Here is a 23452-nt window from a genome sequence, read left to right on the forward strand (position 1 = left end):
TCAGTTTCCATAACTGAGACCGGGAAGCCATCTGCTGTGCTCCTTACTTTGGACAATATGCCGTGAATTCCATTTCTTATTCTGGTGGCTGTCGTGTGTGCCTTGAGTGCACCGCTGCTTGTTCCGGTTTCCAGGTTAATTGCAGCGGTGGGCTTAAATAGCCACCCACTTTGCTAGGTCCTTATCCGAGCTGTGGATTAATAAAGAAATAGGTTGCTAAACCGACCGGAAATGTGGCAGCTGTTGTTTTATGGATTTTTCTAACTGCAAACTGTTTAGACAAGCTGATTGAGAAGGTGACAAGGCAGTGAGAAAAAGAAGAGCAGCAACATCTGCTGAGTCTGAAGCAAATCGCAGATATATGATAGAAAGGACAATGACTGGGATCTGTTGTACGTCAAGCAAAGACATTGTGGACACCAGCTGGTACTCGTAAACCAATGGTGCTAGAGCTTTGAACGCGGGTGGACTGGTTGTGGTAAAAACTTATCTGAGCTGTTGGTTAATAAAAAAAAAAAAGTTGCTAAACCAATTGGAAAAGCAGCAGCTCTTGTTTTATGGATTTTCTAATGGCAAACTGCTTAGACAAGGTGATTGAGAAGGTGACAAGACAGTGAGAAAAAAAAGTGCAGCAACATCTGCTGAGCGTGAAGCAAATCACAGAAGTGGATTATGTGATAGAAAGGACAATGACAACTCTGGGATCTGCTGGAGGTCAAGCAAGTGCAGTGTGGATACCAGCTGGTACTCGTCAAGTAATGGTGCTGGTGTTCTGAACATGGGCAGACTGGTTGTGGCATCCTCTTTAAAGTCATCGAGGGTTGCATCTTTCTTAGGGAAAACAGCATTGACAAACTGATTGAGAAGATGACATGGCAGAGAGAAAAAGAAAACCAGCAACATCTGCTAAACATGAAGCAAATCGCAGAAGCGGATTATGTGATAGAAAGAACAATGACAACTCTGGGATCTGCTGCACATCAAGCAAACTCAGTGTAGATACCAGCTGGTACTCGTGAAACAATGGAGCTGGAGCTTTGAACATGGGTGCACTGGTGGTGGCAGAAGCTTATCTGAGCTGCAGATTAATTAAAAAAAAAGTTGCTAAACCTATCAGAAAAGTGCCATCTCTTGTTTTATGGATTTTATATTGGAAAACTGCTTAGGCAAGCTGAATGAGAAGGTGAGTGAGAAAAAGAAGAGCAGCAACATCTGCTGAGTGTGAAGCAAATTGCAGAAGCAGATTACATGAGAGAAACCAGAAAACTCACAGTTCTGGAATCTGCTGCATATCAAACACATGTGGCACGGATACCAGCTGAACTAATGGTGCTGGAATATTGATCATGGGAGGACTTGATGTGGCATCCTCTTTAAAGTCATTAGGGTTTGTGTCTTTCTTACGGCAAATTGCTTAGACAAACTGATTGATAAGGTGACAAGACAGTGAGAAAAAGAAGAGCAGCAACATCTGCTGAGCGTGAAGCAAATTGCAGATATGTACAAAAAAGAACAATGACAATGTTGGTATCTGCTGCACATCAAGGAAACACAGTGTGGATACCAGCTGGTACTCATGAACTAATGGTGCTGGAGCTTTGAACTTGGGCGGACTGGTGGTGGCAGAAGCTTATCTGAGCTGCAGATTAATTAAAAAAAGTTGCTAAACCTATCAGAAATGCGGCAGCTCTTGTTTTATGAATTGATCTCTTTCGTTCCTGACTTTCATTTTTGTCCTTCTGACCTTGATGTTCTTCTCGCTTTTTGGCTTTGTTGTTTCGTCTCTTTTCCATCTCCAGGTCTTAACCAGTTTCTCTTTTATGCCTGGCTTCCCAACACTTCAGTGTGTTATATAAAACAGAGTGTGAACAGTAGAGGGCGCCACAGATCCCACAAAATCTCAGACACTCAAGACCCAACACAACTCCGGTTCAAAATAAAGAATTTTTAATTCTGTCAATTCAATTAAAACAATGAACACAGCCACCAAACAGTCGTAAAGTGCTCTCTCCATCTCTCTCTCTTTCTCTTTTCTCTCTCCTTCCCTTTTTTATTGAATTTTGCCAACTGCCCCTTGAGGAATGGTGGTGGGCTCCTTTTAAACTGGACCCGGGAATACTTCTGGTGGCACATTGTGGCTTATTGGTAACACTTCCGGGTCATTCAAAAACGAGGGAAGTCCTTCACCTGGCAGTGCTCTCTGTCGTCACCCAAGGACCCCTACAGGGGGCTGTACTTCTGGACTCCAATTCCCATGCAGCCGCTGCAGGCGTATTAACCAGGACTATCGGTGAGGAAGACTGCCACCTAGTAGTTTGGAGGATGAACTGCCCCTGCCTTCCAGGTCTCATCCTGCTGGTATCCCACCTAGAAGGGAAATTATAAGGCGTCCCAGCCAAGTAATGTCTGTAGCCAGGCCATCCTTCCATTGTGGTCAGAAATTGTCCTTCATCCTGGCCAGGATGCCCATCTGTCCTCCTGGGCACTTACAACAGACTTCAGGGATAGTGATATGGGGGTCCCAACAGGAGTGTGGCTTGTGAGTGGAGCAACTTCTGGCCCTTGCTAAGGTGCTAATGCTGAGGTAGCCACCCTCGGCCATCGCTGAGTTACTGGAGCTGAAGTAGGCCCTACCAACCATTGCTGAGGTATTGAAGATGAGGTGATAATAATAATAATAATAATAATAATAATAATAATAATAATAATAATAATAAATGAGGTCGCCACCCTCGGCCATCACCAAGTTAGTGACACTGAGGTAGCCAGCATTGCTCCTTGCCAAGGTGTTGAAGATGAGGTTGCCAGCCTCGGCCATCATTGAGTGCCCACCTGGGACCCCAAGGAGCTTTAGACTTTGCACTTTTCCTTTCTGTGTTCACCTTTGTTTCCACTGACCCCCTTATTATTTTGTTATAACAAACCTGTCACTTTATCATATTTTGACCTTCCAAGGATTATTTGACCTGGAGGTCTGCTGCGCCCCCCTATTGCTCACCATGTGGCAGACTGGCACCATATCCGGGGTTGGTTTCTGCCTTGTGGTCTCTGCTGAACTGGATACTTTGGTTGGATGCTCTTAATCAAATGCTATTATTTATTGCAATAAATTATTCAGATTATGATGGTCATCAGATTTATTTCATTTTTCATAACATAGCCTTCTGAAAGCTGCTGATCCATTGGAAGGAGATGGTGGCCCAGAACCAATCCCTGGCAAAGCAGCTCATCATGGTCCCCTCTTACACAAACACACACACACACCACAAGTTTTAAATCTTAATATTTGTATTGAAACACCCAGGAGCTTTTATAGCAGGCTGTTAGCTTGTAGGCCGACCAGCACGTGCTGCCACCAAGTGGCGCTTTCTTTTAAAAAATGCCGGAGAGGCTCTACCCGCAGTTTCTGACTTCGCTGTGTCATGTTGACACTCGGTCTCTGCCCCCTTACAGACATCAGGAGAGACGTGTTAGACAAGCCACCTCTTATCCCCCCACGCCATCCCCCCAATGCGCCTTGTCTTTTGTCATCGTTCTAAACACAGAGACGGAGAGGGCAGACTGGAATGTGGGTTTCATTATTCACAGGCTGGCACACACGCTTGAAAGAGGAGTCGAGAAAACGGGAGATGCACAAATACTGCAAAAAAACTAGAAGAGCTTAATGAAATTATGATGAAACTTTCAACCACAAATATTCATAATAAAGATGGTAGCGTGACAACGGGGTGACTGGCATGCCAGCCAGATTTGAGGTTCAGGACTATGCTGTAAGTGTGCAGCCCGACAGCTGCTCGGGTCAATTCAGTCCTAATAATTCACACACAGTTTACTGAAAGGCCTTCAGACTGTAGAGCGACGTGTGAGACTAACCTGAGATTAGGAGAATGAGCCCCAATGTTCAAAGGTGAAGTGAACCACAGTGGCACCTGTCCAGGGCTGGCATTAGGCAGCAATTGGGCAGTCAGAGCGTCTCCAGAACTGCAGGCCTTGTGCAGAGAGAGAGAGAGAGAGAGAGAGAGATAGATAGATAGATAGATAGATAGATAGAGATAGATAGATATGAAAGGCACTATATAATAGATAGATAGATAGATAGATAGATAGATAGATAGATAGATAGATAGATAGATAGATAGATAGATAGATAGATAGAGTGAAAGGCACTATATGATAGATAGATAGATAGATAGATAGATAGATAGATAGATAGATAGATAGATAGATAGATAGATAGGAAAGGCACTATATGATAGATAGATAGATAGATAGATAGATAGATAGATAGATAGATAGATAGGCACTATATGATAGATAGATAGATAGATAGATAGATAGATAGATAGATAGATAGATAGATAGAGTGAAAGGCACTATATAATAATAAAAATAATAATAATAATCGCCCTGCAATTGGCTGGCGCCCTGCCCGGGGTTTGCTTCCTGCTTGCGCCCTTTGTTGGCTGGGATTGGCTCCAGCAGACCCCTGTGACCCTGTAGTTAGAATATAGCGGGTTGGATAATGGATGGGTGGATGGATGGGTAATAAAAATAATAATAATAATAATAATAATAATAATAATAATAGATATGAAAGACACTATATAATAGATAGATAGATAGATAGATAGATGTGAAAGGCACTAGATAGATAGATAGATAGATAGATAGATAGATAGATAGATAGATATGAAAGGCACTATATGCTGTTTTCAGGTCTCTTCAGAAATGTTGGATTAGGTTCAAGTTTGGGCTCTTGCTGGGACACGTGAGGACTGTTTGTCCCCCAAGCCATTCCTATGTTGTCTTTTCCTGGAATGTGAAGTCTGATGTCCGAAGTATTCTGGAGCAGGTTTTCCCCTCAAGTCCTCACCAGGTACCCCCAAGTCCTTGAAAAGCCCCTCAGCGTGATGATGCTGCCACTATATGCATCAAGGCTGGAATTGCACTGCGCGGGTGATGAGTGGCGTGTGGTTTTCCACCAATTGAGGCCAAACAGTTGGATTTTGGTTTCATCAGACCAGAGACCCTTGCGTCTCAAAGTTTGATTGTCCCTAAGATGCCTTTTTGCAAAGTCCCAGCGGTCGTTCGTGTGTCACCTGACCACAAATCCCACATTATCGGAGTGTCCCAGTGATGGTTGTTGTCTCACACTGGTTCTCTGGACTTCCACGTGTATTGAATGAATATGAATTATGGAATTGAAACGGCAAATTTAGGACACATGGAGGGAGGGTGAGGAGCAAACGCACTCTCTCTCGCCGCTATAGATGTAACGTTCTTTCTGATAAGATACGAGAAACATAACCAGTACTCAATGTGCATGCTGGCTGCCAATTAAATAGTGAATAAGCTACTCTTTGGGGTACATTTATTTGTAACCCGGACTCACCAGCCATGAACCTCACTGCACGTCACTGCTGTACGTATACTTATATTGCAGTAGTATGATGACTTCCTCTCGCTTGGTTCTTGTTCTCTGTCGCTTTTGGTGTCTTTATCTTCTAATCGTTCTTGAAAGGGGTATAAACTTACTTTTTAAGTCACCTTAGATAAAGCCGTCCGCTAAAGCTATATATATATATATATATATATATATATATATATATATATATATATATATATATATATATATATATATATATAAAATCTAACGTCTGTCTGCTTTTCACGAGACAACTACTTCACAGATTTAGATCAGGTTTCTTTTTCTATTTTTCAATTCCGGTTGATTTTGCGACTTCTCTCATCGCACAAAGTATCATAGTTCGCTTACAGGAGCGATGTATTTACGCTAATCGAGTAGCATATTATTGTGCTAATCCGAGAGAGCGGCTGGGGGCCGAGAGAAGTGTGTGTGTGTGTGTGTAGGGCATGGTCCTTAGCTAGCGAATGAGAGAACTACTTAATGGATTTAGATTTATTCGCGCAGGTTGCGGGCTGAAGGGCGGGGAAAGCGTGACGTCAGGAGCGAGGCGCTGGGTGGGGCCCTCCTCACTCACGTGTCAGCCTCCGAGTGTACCTTGTTTCCGCTTACCTAGCGAAAGACAGAACTACTTAACGGATTTAGATTTCTTTTTTCTATAATTTGCTTGAACATTCCGGTTGATTTTGCGGCTTCTCTCATCGCTCTAAGTGTCACAGTTCGCTTACAGGAGTGATTTATTCACGCTAATGGAGTAGCATATTATTGCGCTAATACGAGAGAGCTGCTGGGGGCCGAGGGGCATTGTCCTTAGCTAGCGACAGAAAGAAATAATTAACGGATTTTGATTTCTTTTTTCAATAATTTGCTTGAGCATTCCAGTTGATTTTGTGACTTCTCTCCTAGCGCTAAGTATTATAGTTCGCTTGCGGCACCCATTTATTCGCGCAGGCTGCGGGCGGGGAAAGCGTGACGTCAGGAGCGGGGAGCTGGGCGGGGCTCTCTTCACTCATGCGGCAGTCGCTGTACCTCTCGTCACGTGTTAGCGCACCTCGCCTCCAGCTTAGCTTGCGATTCCTGTAATTTATTGATTTTTAAAGTTTGGCCCGTTTCACTTCTACGCGGGTGGAGCTGCAGGGGACATCTAGTAAAATAACAACAATAATTCCATAACAGCTAACAGAGGACAGATGAGGGTTATATTAGAAGAAGGGTGCTAAGGATAGAGCTGAGAAGAGGAAGGCTTAAGAGAAGGTTTATGGATGTGGTGAGAGTGGACATGCAGGTGGTGGATGTAACAGAGTAAGATCCAGAAGAAAGGATGATATGGAAGAAGATTATCCGCTGTGGCAACCCCTAAGAGAAGCAGCCGAAAGAAGAAGAAGAAGCATCAGTCCAAACGCCTGTCTCACTCTTTGACCCTGAACAGGTCCCACAATCCTCCTTTGCTACAAAGGTAAAAATGAAATACATTTAGACAAATGTAATTAATATAAATCTGGTAAATCACCTTGGAAAAAGGCGTCATGCAAAATATGCATTAACAATCATATTTAGGAAGCAAAATTCCAGTCATGGCCACAAGAGGGCACCATTGCATTATAGTTATAGTTAGAGTTGCCTGCAAGGTCAGCATAGCCAGCCTATCACCAAAACTCTGGGTTGGCCAATCTGCTGGATTCCAGTGGATTCCAGTGGTAACTGGTGGCAGCAGTGGGGTTAGGAATTTGTTTTCCTACGACATAGTGGGGTATTACAGATCCAGGGTGTCCCACCAACAACATCAGACAAAATATTGAAAAAAACAAGGACTAAATGGACAATGCTTGAGCAAAGCTGTGGTGGTCACCAAAACCTTAACAAGGGACAGCATTGTCATTAATTGGAATTGGCAGCTGATATTTCCTGCCTGACCTTTATCTTATCTGTTGTGACCACGGGAGGCGTTGCATCCTCAATTCCTAATTAATACAAAGGTTTGAATTCTTTTAAACACCTTCACAATTCATGTTTCAAAAGGTGCACAGCACACACAACACGATTCTCAAGGCTCTTTTCTTCTCCTCTGCTTCCTCCTGACTTTGGCTGTCCTGGATGAAGGAGGCTGCACCTTCTATGGAAAACCCAGGAGCACGTCTGATGTCCTGATACTGTGGCTCAGGAGTACTTCTTGTAAATCGTACACCCCCTTAGTGCCCCCTGGAGGCACCCACAAGACCCAACAGACCTGGTCAAAAAAAAACTACAGTTCCCAAAATGCCCTGTAGGTCACCATAGCAGCACTGAAGCCCGGGAGAGCTGCCACCTAGGGTGCTGGGGGAGACAATGTTCTGAATAAACTGTCTTCCCCTGCCGTTCCATGTTATTGGCGTCCCTGCCGGGTAAGGATCCCCATTCTGCAGTCCCAGTGTGCTGTCTCTCATACTTGTGCATAGACCTTAACAAATGTTTCATTAGGAAACAGCTGGAAAATCTCAACTAAATCTTTATACAATTGTAAAGTGTGCAGCTAAGCTTCAGGAAAACAACTGGAAATGATTTTGGGCATCAAATTGGGAATTTGACTTAAAGGCAAAGAACTGAGTGTGGCACAGTGGTGCAGCAGTTAGTGCTAATGCTCATTTTCTACAGGCAGTTTGCATGCCCTCCCAGTGGTCTACTTCCATATATCAAAGAAGAAGAGTATGTGAGGATAACTGGTGAAAATGTGAATGAGTGGACTCTCTGGTGGTCGGTGTTGGCTCCTGCTGCCGCGTGCCTGATCTTTGCTGGATTAGATGGCAGGTATTTGAGCTCTGATTAAGAAACCCGAAGACATGAAAAACATCTGACGCGGCTTAGAAAGACCCCCATGCTGCACCCACGTAGACGGGAAATGCTGCACAAAGCATGCAAACCGCGCCCGTCGCCCCCTACAAGCGCTGGGAGAGGCGGCCATCGGGTTCACAGGGCGTTTGGTGCCATCTAGTGGCCGCGCTTTGCATTGCTGTCTTTTTCAAATGAGGGCTCGTATTTATCAAGCTTCTCCCGAGTATCAAGATGGTTCTAACTGGCTCTGTAAACTCAGAGTCACACAAAGTTGGACCCACTCTTAGGTGCAGTGGTAGAAGCATTTTATCAGGAAACTCCCATCACGAGCTCCTGACTGCAGAAGATGGCGGAGATCGGCACACACACATTCTGGGAAAGGCAGAATGTTTTAGAAACCGCGGGGCCGCAACGAACTCGTAAAAAGATATCCGTCTGATTGAGATGGAATAAAAACGCATCTTCAAAATATGTTACAAAAATTCGGCTCAAATTGCCGCTGCTCCCTCGCTGGACACCTCCCGATTCTTCTTCATTTTCTGTGTGGCTCTTTTATTGATAAATGGACGGAATTCGACCCGACTGGTCCAAAACCCCAAGGTGCTGTCCGCACCTCTAATCTTTACCTCGTCTTCTCCTCCCAGATGGGGTCGACGACGTGCTGCTGATCCCCTCAAAACGAACTTTATTCGTTTGATGTTACTATTAAATTAAATGTAGCAGGGTTGGCTTAGAGCTTGAAGGAATTCAATGTAGGCAATCATGGCACGGGCACACTGACTGTCTAAATAATCTTTTAAGTGAAGTGCTGGCACCCCCCTATTCATCAGTACTATAGATATATAAACTGCTCAAAAAATGAAAGGCACCCTTTGTAATCCAAGTATAACATCAAGTCAATGACACTTGTGGGCTGTTGATCTGCTCAGTGAAGTAGCAGAGGGGCTTCTTCATCAGTTTCAGCTGCTTTGGGACAATAGAGTGGGGGGCAACAATGAGACGACCCCCAAAACAGGAATGAATGGTTTAACAGCTGGAGGGGGGCCCCGGTCAGTGTCACTACTGGTAACATGAGGCCATACCTGGACCCTACAGAGCTGGCACAGGTAGTCGAACTTCTCCATCAATACGTGCCTCCCATTGCCAGAAGGTTTGCTGTGTCTCCCAGCACAGTCTCAAGGCCATGGAGGCGATTCCAGGAAACACACAGGCAGTTCCTCTAGGAGAGCTGGACAGGGCCCCTCATAGAAGGCCCTTAACCCATCAGCAGGACCCACTGCTATCTGCTCTGTTGGGCAAAGAGGAAGAGGATGAGCACTGGCAGAGCCTACAGAATGACCTCCAGCAGGCAGACAGGTCACTGGTGTGAATGTCTCTGACCAAACCTGTGAATTTATTATTATTATTATTATTAATTTAAATAATCAAAAATGTGAATTTCCCCTTGGGATTAATAAAGTATCTATCTATCTATCTATCTATCTATCTATCTATCTATCTATCTATCTATCTATCTATCTATCTCTATTATATAGTGCCTTTCATATCTATCTATCTATCTATCTATCTATCTATCTATCTATCTATCTATCTATCTATCTATCTATCTATCTCTCTCTATTATATAGTGCCTTTCATATCTATCTATCTATCTATCTATCTATCTATCTATCTATCTATCTATCTATCTACAGTGGTGTGAAAAACTATTTGCCCCCTTCCTGATTTCTTATTCTTTTGCATGTTTGTCACACAAAATGTTTCTGATCATCAAACACATTTAGCCATTAGTCAAATATAACACACGTAAACACAAAATGCAGTTTTTAAATGATGGTTTTTATTATTTAGGGAGAAAAAAAATCCAAACCTACATGGCCCTGTGTGAAAAAGTAATTGCCCCCTTGTTTAAAAATCACCAGAGTTCAATTTCCTGATTACTGCCACACCTGTTTCAATCAAGAAATCACTTCAATAGGAGCTGCCTGACACAGAGAAGTAGACCAAAAGCACCTCAAAAGCTAGACATCATGCCAAGATCCAAAGAAATTCAGGAACAAATGAGAACAGAAGTAATTGAGATCTATCAGTCTGGTAAAGGTTATAAAGCCATTTCTAAAGCTTTGGGACTCCAGCGAACCACAGTGAGAGCCATTATGCACAAATGGTAAAAACATGGAGCAGTGGTGAACCTTCCCAGGAGTGGCCGGCCGACCAAAATGACCCCAAGAGCACAGAGACGACTCATCCGAGAGGTCACAAAAGACCCCAGGACAACGTCTAAAGAACTGCAGGCCTCACTTGCCTCAATTAAGGTCAGTGTTCACGACTCCACCATAAGAAAGAGACTGGGCAAAATGGCCTGCATGGCAGATTTCCAAGACGCAAACCACTGTTAAGCAAAAAGAACATTAGGGCTCGTCTCAATTTTGCTAAGAAACATCTCAATGATTGCCAAGACTTTTGGGAAAATACCTTGTGGACTGATGAGACAAAAGTTGAACTTTTGGAAGGCAAATGTCCCGTTACATCTGGCGTAAAAGGAACACAGCATTTCAGAAAAAGAACATCATACCAACAGTAAAATATGGTGGTGGTAGTGTGATGGTCTGGGGTTGTTTTGCTGCTTCAGGACCTGGAAGGCTTGCTGTGATAGATGGAACCATGAATTCTACTGTCTACCAAAAAATCCTGAAGGAGAATGTCCGGCCATCTGTTTGTCAACTCAAGCTGAAGCGATCTTGGGTGCTGCAACAGGACAATGACCCAAAACACACCAGCAAATCCACCTCTGAATGGCTGAAGAAAAACAAAATGAAGACTTTGGAGTGGCCTAGTCAAAGTCCTGACCTGAATCCAATTGAGATGCTATGGCATGACCTTAAAAAGGCGCTTCATGCTAGAAAACCCTCAAATAAAGCTGAATTACAACAATTCTGCAAAGATGAGTGGGCCAAAATTCCTCCAGAGCGCTGAAAAGACTCATTGCAAGTTATCACAAACACTTGATTGCAGTTATTGCTGCTAAGGGTGGCCCAACCAGTTATTAGGTTCAGGGGCAATTACTTTTCACACAGGGCCATGTAGGTTTGGATTTTTTCTCCCTAAATAATAAAACCATCATTTAAAAACTGCATTTTGTGTTTACTTGTGTTATATTTGACTAATGGTTAAATGTGTTTGATGATCAGAAACATTTTGTGTGACAAACATGCAAAAGAATAAGAAATCAGGAAGGGGGCAAATAGTTTTTCACACCACTGTATCTATCTATCTATCTATCTATCTATCTATCTATCTATCTATCTATCTATCATATAGTGCCTTTCATATCTATCTATCTATCTATCTATCTATCAAACAATCAGAAACAGACTTCATGAGGGGGGCCTGAGGTCCTGGCGTCCTCTAGTGGGCACAGTGGAGCTTGATTGGCATTTTCCATGGAATACCAGAATTGGCAGGTCCAACACTGGTGGGCGCCCTGTGCTTTTCACAGATGAGAGCAGGTTCACCCTGAGCACATGTGACAGACGTGAAAGGGTCTTGATAAGCCATGGAGAACGTTATGCTGCCTGTGACATCGTTCAGCGTGACCGGTGTGGTGGGGGGTCAGTGATGGTCATTCTGGGGAGGCATATGCATGGAGGGACACACAGACCTCTACAGGATACACAACAGCACCGCAGGACTGCATTAGGTATCGGGATGAAATCCTTGGCCCCATTGTCAGACCCTATGCTGGTTCTTACTGGCGCACGACAATGACCAGCCTCATGTGGTGAGAGGATGAAGGAATTGATGTCATTGACTGCCCCCCCTCGCCTGACCTCAATCCAATAAAACACCTCTGGGTGTGACATTATGTTTCGGTCCATCCGACACCTCAGACTGTTCAGGAGCTCAGTGATGGCCTGGTCCAGATCTGGGAGGAGATCCCCCAGGACACCATCTGTCGTCTCATTAGGACGTTGTCAGGCTTGGTAGGGGGGGGGCATACAAACTACTGAATACGAATTGGTGTTGCTACTATGACATTTGGACACAATGGACTCGCCTGCCTACCGCTGCATCATTTTTTTCCCTTTGATTTTCGGGGTGTCCCTCTGTCGGTTGATCATTCTCAATTCAATCCGTTTGTTCCTCACACATCACCATATCAGTCCATAGCAGCAGAGAGAGACAGCAGAATTTTTTTTTTCCATTGAGATCTCATGTGTTTTCAGTGGTCCTTTAAGTTTTTTCGAGCAGTGTATCTAGAGATGATTTAGATTGGAATATAAGGAACAAGCTGGTGAAGTTTGCAGAGGATACCAAGATAGGTGGATCAGCAGATAATATGGAATCCGTTATATCATCACAGAAGGACTTGGACAGCAGACAGGCTTGGGCAGATTTGTAGACGATGAAATTGAATGTCAGTAAATGTAAAGAATTGCACATGAGAAGTAAAAATTGGGGGGGTCTGAAAATCGAGAGTCCACCTCATGAGAAGGCTTTAGGAGTCACAGTGGACTCTAAGTGTTTGACTTCTTGACAAGCCATTAAGAAGGCTAACAGAATGTCAGGTTATATAGCGCCTTGACGTGTGGAGTACAAGTCACAGGACGTTCTGCTCAGGCTTTATAACACACTGGTGAGGCCTCATCTGGGAACTTGTGTGCAGTTTGGGTCTCCATAAAGACATAACAGCACTAGAGGTGGTCCAGAGAAGAGCGACCAGGCTGATTCAGGTATACAGGGGATGAGTTATGAGGAAAGATTCAAAGAGCTGAGTCTAGCGCTTGCATTAAGTTTAGGTCTTCTTAAGTTTGAATTCACAATTGGAGCTCTGAAAATTGAAAGTCCACATAATGAGGAAAACCTAGGAATCATAGTGGACTCAACACAATCAACTGACTGATAGTGTGCAGAAGCCATTAGGAAGGCTAACCGATGTCAGGTTATATAGCGCCTTGCTGTGTGGAGTACAAGTCACAGGAGGTTCTGCTCAGGCTTTATAACACACTGGTGAGGCCTCATCTGGAGTCCTGTGTGCAGTTTGGGTCTCCATAAAGACATAACAGCACTAGAGTTGGTCCAGAGAAGAGCGACCAGGCTGATTCAGGGTTACAGGGGATGAGTTAAGAGGAAAGATTAAAAGAGCTGAGCCTTAAGGAGATGAAGAGGAGGCATCACTGAATTGTTTAAAATGATAAAGTGAATTAGTCCAGTGGATCGAGATGGTGACTGGATTTAGGAGTCATAGTGGACTCTACACAATCAACTTGCAGACAGTGTTCAGAAGTCATTAAGGAGGCTAACAGAATGTCAGGTTATATAGCGCCTTGATGTGTGGAGTACAAGTCACAGGAGGTTCTGCTCAAAGTTTATAACACACTGGTGAGGCCTCATCTGGAGTCCTGGGTGCAGCTTTGGTCTCCATAAAGACATAACAGCACTAGAGAAGGTCCAGAGAACTGCAACTAGGCTGATTCTAGGGCTACAGGGGATGAGTTCTGAGGAAAGATTAAAAGAACTGAGCCTGTTAACCATTTAATGTCAGTAAATGTAAAGTATCATACATGGGAAGTAAAAATGTGATGTTTGAATACACAATGGGCCGTCTGAAAATCGAAAGCATGACCTATGAGAAGGACTTAGGAGTTGTAGTGGACTCGACATGATCAACCGACAGACAGTGTTCAGAAGCTAACCAAATGTCAGGTTATATAGCGCCTTGCTGTGTGGAGTACAAGTCACAGGAGGTTCTGCTCAGGCTTTATAACACACTGGTGAGGCCTCATCTGGAGTCCTGTGTGCAGTTTGGGTCTCCATAAAGACATAACAGCACTAGAGGTGGTCCAGAGAAGAGCGACCAGGCTGATCCTGGACCACAGAGACCAACAATAAAGGGAAGATTTGAGTCACAGAACCAAATGGTGATTAAAAGGTGACGTGATTAAAGTGGACTAAAGTGACCATGGAGGCTATTAGGATATTAGTTTATATAGCGCCCTGATGTGTGGAGTTCAAGTCACAGGAGGTTCTTCTCAGGCTTTATAACACACTGGTGAGGCCTCATCTGGAGTATTGGGTGCAGTTTGGGTCTCCATAAAGACATAACAGCACTAGAGGTGGTCCAGAGAAGAGCGACCAGGCTGATTCAGGGCTACAGGGGGTGAGTTAAGAGGAAAGATTAAAAGAGCTGAGCCTTTACAGATGATGAAGAGGAGGCGTAACTGAATTGTTTAAAATGATAAAGTGAATTAGTCCAGTGGATTGAGGCTCTTATTTTAAAATGAATTCATTAGGAATAGGGGGACACAGTTGGAAACTTGTGAAGGGGAAATTTCGTACAAACATTGGGAAGTTTTTCTTTACACAAAGAACGACAGACACTTGGAATAAGCGACCAAGTAGTGTGGTGGACAGTAAGACTTTAGGGTCTTTCAAAACTCGACTTGATGTTATTTTAGAAGAATAAAGTGGACAGGACTGGCGAGCTTTGTTGGGCTGAATGGCCTGTTCTCGTCCAGATGGTCCTAATTCTCTTTTATTGATTAATGGACAGATACGGTCCAGCTGGTCCAATCACCCTGGTCCTGGCCGCACCTCTAATCCTCAGCTCTTCTTCTCCTTCATCATAGGGTCGATGTCATGGTGTCCCCCCAGTCGCTGGTCCTCATGGACGACTTTATTCTTTTGTTGTTGCTCTTAATCGTAATGGATCAGGGTTAGGGTTAGAGGGGTGGGTAGTATGGGATGTGGGCACCATGCAGGCTGGCTTCTGTTCCCCTTTAAAAAGTTTGTTTTGTATTTCGATTCAAAAAAAAAAAATGAGCACAAAAAACAAAGACATCAGCAGAAGTCCCAAGTCACCTGGACCCTGATCCCCCCGTCCCCCCACACAACTCATACACGGGATGACCGCTGTGCGTACCTGCCGACTTGTAGCCCAAGTTAAGAGTTAAGAATGAATCTAATGATATTTGCTGACGTGGATACATTTGCTGGTTACCCCGCCACGAAAAAATGAAGCCCCCTCAATTGTCTCTAAAATAACTGGAATGTGACAAAAGTCATTGGCACCCATCATTGTTTTACGGCGTATTCAACAAAAAATTGCACTCGGCTTCAGAGGTTGGATCAAACCGAATGTTTCAAATGATAACCCAAATGGAAATGGCGTGGGCACAATTGATGGGACCCCCCTCACCTCATATTTGGTGGCACGACCTTAAGAGTTTACATTCCCTCCACACAAGCGAGCTTCTCCATGAGACGTCTGCCACCAGTCCACAGGTCGTGTGGCCCACTCGTCCTGAGTGATCTGCTCCAGCTGGGTCAGGTGTGAAGGGGGGTGGTCTTCTCCAGATGGCGGGTTTCCATAGATCTTTGATGGGCTCCTAGAAGGTCCCATGTTGTGCTGTCAGACATTCTTGGTGCTTTATGCTGTGCGTTTTGGCTCCTAACTCTGTTGTGGGGTCCGTAACCTGCGACTGGCTCAGAGCTTTCTGACACTGGGATGGACGTGTCACTCCAGAATATCTTGATGGTCTTGAGATTTCATTGTTCCCTACAGAGACTCAAGGCACCCCGTGACAAACGTAGAAAAGCAGCCAACCCCAAACATCACTGAGCCTCCTCCATGTTTCACAGTTGGTCTGGTGGTCTTTTCTTTGAATGCTTCATTTTTATATCTATGGACATACAGAGCTAATGTGACTTGACTCAAGGCTCCAGTGTTGTCTCATCTGCCCAAAGGACCTTCACCCAGAGGTCATTGCGGCCCGTCAATATGCAGTTGAGCAAAGTCCAGCCTGGCTTTGTTATGTGGGGTCCTCCTGGTTCTTCTTTTATTGAGCCCACCGTCACTCGTGGGTGATCAGACACCGATGGACCCTGACTTTGGAGTTCAGCTGGGATGTCTTTGGATGTTGTCTTTTTGTCCACGGGTCTCACTGTCCTTCTGCCTGCCCATCCCGTCAAGTTGTTTTGACCTTCATTTTCTTCACAATATTTGCAGCTGTCGTCAGAGGACCATCAAGCTGCTTGGACATGGTGGTCTTCTAGCCTCGACCTTTAACATGCTGGTCTCTCTGATCCCCTCAGACGACTCTCTCCTTTGCTTCCTCTCGCCCTCGTTCAGTGTGGGACACCCGATGACACCAAACGGCAGAGGTGACGACTTGTCTCCTTTTCAGCCTGATTGCACAATTGGGGACGTTGTGTGTGTGATACGAATACAAGAAAACAGCGAGTTTGAAAAATCCCTTAAATCTCTTCAAAGGGGGGTCGCGACAATCGTATGCAGGCCATTTTTGAAGATCTTTACAGATCTTTGATCTCACTTGGTCTCACTTGCTGTGTGTACTTTGCTCGGTGACATCTCAAAGGTACGCAGGGGACAATGGCATTTCATTTTGTCACTTGTCGGAGTGTAAAGGCCAACCCTGACACAGACAGGCCCTGTGAAAGCACACATGATTTATTTTTCTTTTTTAACTGGTTGGAAACGCCGCCCCCGGACCCCACCGGTCTAACACACAGTCCCAAAGCACAAGGCACCTCTTTCTTTTTTTCTGCTCTTCCTCCTTCACTCTCCCCCCAGCAAGCATCCTACTCCTCCCATAGTAGTGGCTGAAGAGCTGGAATCAGGGGCCCAGCAGCAGCTACAGCACCCCCTGGTGGCGCCCACAGATCCCAACAGGACTGCACCAAACTCCAACTCCCATGAAGCACTGCGGGAGTCCTAGGCAACCCAGGGGGGCTGCCATCTAGCGCTCCATTAACACTCTGGATAGGCTGGCACCCCAGGTCCTCCCAGTGTGGAGGTGTCCCCGCCAGGCAAGGGTTCCGGCCGTCCGCCACAGGGAGCAGATGGCACTTTTTCAAGGAGCTGTAAGGGGGACCAACACATTTGCCAATGTCTGCAATAAATTTCTGTTCTTTTATCTTAAAGGCCTGCCAGGCATTAGCGCTTTTTTTCTCTTTAATATTCTCCTCCAGTCTTTCGGCTTCAGTCAGTTTGCCTATGCAGTAAAAAGAAAAGAAATGCAGATTGTCCAAAAGTGAACCAACTGTACAATAAAATATAAAAAAATTAATGAATGGTGACATTTCAGAGTTTGGGCTTAAATGCATTGAGCCAGCTGGTTAGTGCCACTAAGCAGCTGTGCCAACAGGGCTGCCGTGTCAGACCTTTTGTTTTGTGCCCATAAGGCGCCCTCCTCGCGCCTTTCTCTGTGCTTTTTCAATTCTGGGCTTGCTGCCCGCAGGCCACACCGCAGTCCATTTGCTAAAGCTGAAGTTTGAATGGCCATTGTGCGGCTCTCAGCACGCCTCGAAATTAAAAGAAAGGTGGAATCTTCCGGAATGGGTGACTAATTGCACTTTGCACAGAGGCAGCAAGTGGCACGGCGAGGGGACTTCATGCCAACCAGTCTGTCAGTGTGCGGTTTGGAAATAGAAATGGATGGATTGAGAGAAGGATGGACGGCCTTTATATGGCGCACCTCATGCTAAGGAGTGGTGAAAAAAAATGAAGTGGCAAGACTGCCTTCTAAGTGAAGTTGGCGAGCCGGACATTAAAAATGTGACAAGTCTTTGGTTGTGAAATGTGTCAGCAGCGCCTCCTATTGACTTTTACGCATTTTGACGTTTTGGTTGGTGGTGGATGTGACGCCTTAGGAGACTGGAGTTGAGGCACCAGGGTTGAGAAATATCAGGCATCGTGTGCCAGTACAAAATGGGCTTTGTACTTTATTATCGTGAGTTTGCCACCTCTTGACATCTGTGGAAGGAAGTACCAGAATTGCAGGGCACTGAAAGGGGTGAGAGTGCCAGTGTGAAATGGGCTATAATGTTATGTTTTGTGACAGTGACAGCCTTTTAAACCAATAAATCAGCATCAGAGAGCCACCTATTGGCACCTTTGAATCCAACTTGAGAAATTCTATTGCTCAGTCAGAATGCCCGTGGGAAATACACAGTACCGGTGCCAGATTATTTTGCACCCTTGGCCAAGCTTATTAGTGTGCCAACTGACTGTTGGGTAGCTAACCCATGCGGCTGAGACTCCCCCAAACCCCCCCTTTGGTCTACCATAGGCGAATGCCTAATTCGCCCTAATGGTGGCACCGGCCCTGGCTAAACATTCATATTTTTCTCTTTCACATACATGGCAGTAATGTCCCTATAAGCTCATAAATCAGCCTCAGAGCGCCACCTATTGGCACCTGTGAAACTAACTTGAGGAATTCTGGGCTCAGTCAGAATGCCAGTGTGAAATGTGCTATACCCAGTGGTAGTGCTAGGTTATTTTGTACCCTTGAGAAAGCTTATTATTGTGCCAACCTACTGTTTGGTAGCTAATCCGTGGGGCTGAGACCCCCCAAACCCCTCCATGGTCTACATTCATATTTTTCTCTTTCACATACATGGCAGTCATGTCCCTATAAGCTCATAAATCAGCCTCAGAGCGCCACCTATCGGCACCTTTGAAACTAACATGAGGATTTCTGGGCTCAGTCAGAATGCCAGTGTGAGATGGACTATACCCAGTGGTAGTGCTAGGTTATTTTGCACCCTTGGCCAAGCTTATTAGTGTGCCAACCGACTGTTCGGTAGCTAACCCATGCAGCTGAGACCCCCCCAAACCCCTCCACGTCTGCCCTGGGTGAATGCCTAATTCGCCCTAATGGTGGCACCGGCCCTGGCTATACGTTCATATTTTTCTCTTTCACATACATGGCAGTAATGTCCCTATAAGCTCATAAATCAGCCTCAGAGTGCCACCTATTGGCACCTGTGAAACTAACTTGAGGAATTCTGGGCTCAGTCAGAATGCCAGTGTGAAATGTGCTATACCCAGTGGTAGTGCTAGGTTATTTTGTACCCTTGAGAAAGCTTATTATTGTGCCAACTGACTGTTTGGTAGCTAATCCGTGGGGCTGAGACCCCCCCAAACCCCTCCATGGTCTACATTCATGTATTTCTCTTTCACATACATGGCAGTAATATCCCAATAAGCTAATAAATCACCATCAGAGCGCCTAGCTGTTCGGTCGGTAACTGACTGGTGTGGCTGAGAACCCCCCCCTCGGTCTACCCTGGGTGAACGCCTAATTCGCCCTAATGGTGGCGCCAGCCCCGGCTATACGTTCATTTTTTTCTCTTTCACATACAGTACATGGCAGTAATGTCCCTATAAGCTAATAAATCACCATCCGAGTGCCACCTTTTGACACTTGTGTTCTGGGTAGCTGGTCTGAAATGTACGAGACTAGGACAGGCTCAGAGTGGTCCTGTGAAACTGACTAAAATGTTATGTTTTATTTCTTTATTATTTTAAAAAAATGACAGTCTGAGTGAGACTTTTGAATGTCACAACCTTTGTGTTCCTGAGCCCAACAAGTTTCTCTGTAATGTTCACTAGAGGAGGGGGAAAACCGTGAAACCCCGGCTTCCACACCACAGAAAAAGCAGGGAGATCCTCCCCAAAAAAGCACCCTATAATGGTAGCCAGGAGGCTGACAGGGCTGCACTTCCGAACTTCAAGTCCCAAGTATCCCTGCGGGTGTCCCAACTGGGTTCCCATACAAGGACCACTGCCACCAAGCATATGTGGGATAGGACAACTCCCGATTCTCTGCTTCTGCTGCTCCATCCATTAATTTATACCGGCTGGGCACAAAGTTATTGTCTCGTCTTGCCGGCCAATCCATCAGTTGTTCTGTTCTGGCTACCTGTCTGGATAATAAAGTGTGGCTGGGGAGCCCATCCTTATCCTAAAATATGCAGTCTTATGGAAAATGAACCACACCCCAGGAAATATTCTTTCCTTTTTTTAACATATCTGGAGATATCAAGATTTGATTTTCACATAAATGGTGTGCATCGATAAAAGTGAAAGAGTGTAGCAAACATCAGGCCACATTGACATTTTATAGTTTGTTATAAATATCATTCAAATAAACATAAAAAGGAAATTTTACATGAGGAAAAAGTAAAGGCGTTCTCACCAACCGCCATTTATCACAACTTCAAATACTGCAAAATAGCAGGAAATCCATCAATATCTATCTATCTATCATATAGTGCCTTTCATATCTATCTATCTATCTATCTATCTATCTATCTATCTATCTATCTATCTATCTAGTGCCTTTCATATCTATCTATCTATCTATCATATCTATCTATCTATCTATCTATCTATCTATAGTGCCTTTCATATCTATCTATCTATCTATCTATCTATCTATCTATCTATCTATCTATCTATCTATCTATATATCTATCTATCATATATGCTATCTATAGTATCTATAGTATCTATCTATCTATCTATCTATCTATCTATCTATCTATCTATCTATCTATCTATCTATCTATCTATCTATGTAATAAACACTGAACTGTATTTAACCATCCATCCATTATCCAACCCGCTATATCCTAACAATAGAGCCACGGGGGTCTGCTGGAGCCAATCCCAGCCAACACAGGGCACAAATTACACACACACACATATATATATATATATATATATATATATATATATATATATATATATATATATATATAGAGAGAGAGAGAGAGAGAGAGAGAGAGAGAGAGAGAGAGAGAGATTTTTTTTCATACACACACGCATACATATACACACCTCACATAATATTATGTATGTGCGTGTGTATATACAGTGTACAGTATATATAAATATATATACACGCACAGTATTTATGTATTTACTGAGTGTGTATGTATGTCTATATATACTGGATATGTATATACACACGCACATACACTTTCTCACACTCTCACTCAGTGTTTCTTTCTTTTCTCGGTGAGAGCAGGTAAACACCCCCCATAGAGCGGGCTGCTGTTTGTCGTCCGCAGTCATTAGCTGCTCCCCGCTAAGGTCCAGATGTGCCTCTCAAGTGCCGCCACAGCCCATGTCTGCTCTCCAAGAACACGGCTCATCTCGCCCTTTCATCTCGCAGACAGCACTACCCACCGATCACCGAGCAGAGGCCCTCCATCGTGCGGCTGAAGTGCAGTCGGCGGGGCCCCCCGTTCCTCAGACTGTGTTGCGTTTCGCGTGCTGATCTTTCTAGCAATGCGCCCGCTCGCTCTGTGAGGCTCTCGGAGAGACGCCGGGCTGTGGGCTCTCACTGCAGAGGTAGGTGATGACAACGGGTTTTGTTTGTTGTGCTTTGCTTTTTTTCTTTTCTTTATTCTTTTTTAAAATGTTGTTCTGCTTGGGCTTGACTAGCTGCTTAATGCTTGTAATGTTCAAAGGAAAAGGCCGTCCATCTGCTAGAGAGCGGGCAACTGAGTGCTGACATGGGCAGATCTCTGGCATACAATTTTTTTTTATCTTAATTATTTGTGCAAAATATTTTCCCTTTTCTGTGATTATCAGACAATGCAAGTGTATGTGTGTGCGTGTGTGTTCGTGACTGTGGGTGTGTGTGTAAAGATTGTTCACCACTGGCCCCCCATGAACTCTGTCATCTATCAGCATGTCAGCGAACTGAGCAAACGAAAATGCAGCCTGTTGTACGAGGGAGTGCGCGGCGCGGCGTGAGCAACGACAACGCAATCCGACTCCGCAGCTGCCTGCTCTTTCTTGCTTGGGTTTCATTCGGAAGCACAACTGTTTCTTTCTTCATTACTGAATGTTGGATCAGAGCCTCTCCTTAGGAAGACGGCAGTCATTTGTCTACTTGAGTCAAATCAAATATCATTAAGGAATGCGTTGTTTTAGAAAAAGTGGCTTCTGAGCCTGCGGCTGATGAGCTAATACTGCATAGACAGACAGACAGACACCCAGACACCCAGACACCCAGACACACAGATAGATAGATAGATAGATAGATAGATAGATAGATAGATAGATAGATATGAAAGGCACTACATAATAGATCGATAAATAGATAGGTAGACAGAATGAAAGGCACTACTGTATAAATTATATTTAAATAGATAGATAGAATGAAAGTCACTATATAACAGATAGATAGATAGATAGATAGATAGATAGATAGATAGATAGATAGATAGATAGAATGAAAGGCACTATATAGTAGATAGATAGATAGATAGATAGATAGATAGATAGATAGATAGATAGGAATGGCAATTTATAAAATGCATAGGTGTATAAAGCACCATATGATAGATAGCTACAAAAGCAATATACAACAGATGTGAAAAGCACTGCAGTATTTAATAGATAAATAGATACAGTACATTTAAAAGGCTATATATAATAGAGAAATAAATACATAGATTTATAGATAGCAACTGTCTTTTATAAAACACAGATGGATAGATTTGAAAGTCATTATATTACAGGTGTGAGCGCCACTATATAATATGCAAATGAATAGAAGTGCAAGATACTACAAGATAAATAGATAGGACATCCACTGTACCGTATAATAGACACATAGATAGAGAAAGTGAAAGGTGAAATTTGATAGGTAGAAAGATATGAAAGGCACTATATGATAAATAGATAGACTATATAAGAGATAGATTGATAGGTGTGGTGCCAGGCAGAGACCAGCATTGCAGGGTCTGTTAAATTAAAATGCCCTGGAAGTCTTACTTCAGGAATTCTGAGATAGGAACTGGAGGAGCGGCTGGAGGGTGCTGGTGAGAGTGGCATGTACTAATTTGTCACTAATTCCCAAGATGAACAGGTGACAGCAGGGTGACGCCTTACCGCACACTGTACGATGCTGTATGTGGCCCTCGGCCGTTACACAAGGTGTCTGCAGTGGCATCAGGACTGTAGAGACAAGGGGGCCAGTAGGGGAGTTAGAGGAGGCTGATGGCCCCAGGAGTTTCAGTGACCATCTCTGCCCCCAGAAGCGTTTTCTGGGATTTTCCTGGAGAGAGCGGCAGGTCAGGGCCTGGGCGTGTGCTGTGAGTGTAACACATGTATATTGGCCTCATGTCTGTATCTCTTATGTTTTTTTAAGGTGTCCTTCATCAATCTATCTTTGTATCGTACCTCATCACATCTATCTGTCTGTTCTTTTTTTATTATCCAACACTCACACTGTATTGTGCCATTCGTCAATCTATCTCTGTATTATATAGTGCCTTTCATAGCTGCTTATCTAGCACCCACTTTCTCTTTTCTGGTGCCCTTCAAGTGGCCTTCTGATCTTTCCTAAGGTGGTTTCCTCAAACACCCAGCTGAGACCGAGTGCCAGTCCAGGG

At 44.2% G+C, this 23452-nt stretch overlaps 1 protein-coding gene across 3 annotated transcripts in view; it reads left to right on the plus strand.

The window, feature by feature from the left end:
• LOC120529827 (phosphatase and actin regulator 1-like) overlaps positions 1-23452 on the plus strand; it is a 269957-nt gene that overhangs the window by 67466 nt on the left and 179039 nt on the right. The window contains exon 1 of one of the 3 annotated variants that reach the window (XM_039754016.1): positions 21176-21398. The exons of the other annotated variants lie outside the window; for them this stretch is intronic. The gene's annotated coding sequence lies outside the window, so the exon portion shown is untranslated. Of the gene's footprint in view, positions 1-21175; positions 21399-23452 lie in introns of those variants that run through there. 3 annotated transcript variants of the gene reach the window in all.

The sequence above is a fragment of the Polypterus senegalus genome, chromosome 5 (assembly GCF_016835505.1).
Source record: "Polypterus senegalus isolate Bchr_013 chromosome 5, ASM1683550v1, whole genome shotgun sequence".
Taxonomy (NCBI): Eukaryota; Metazoa; Chordata; class Cladistia; order Polypteriformes; family Polypteridae; genus Polypterus; species Polypterus senegalus.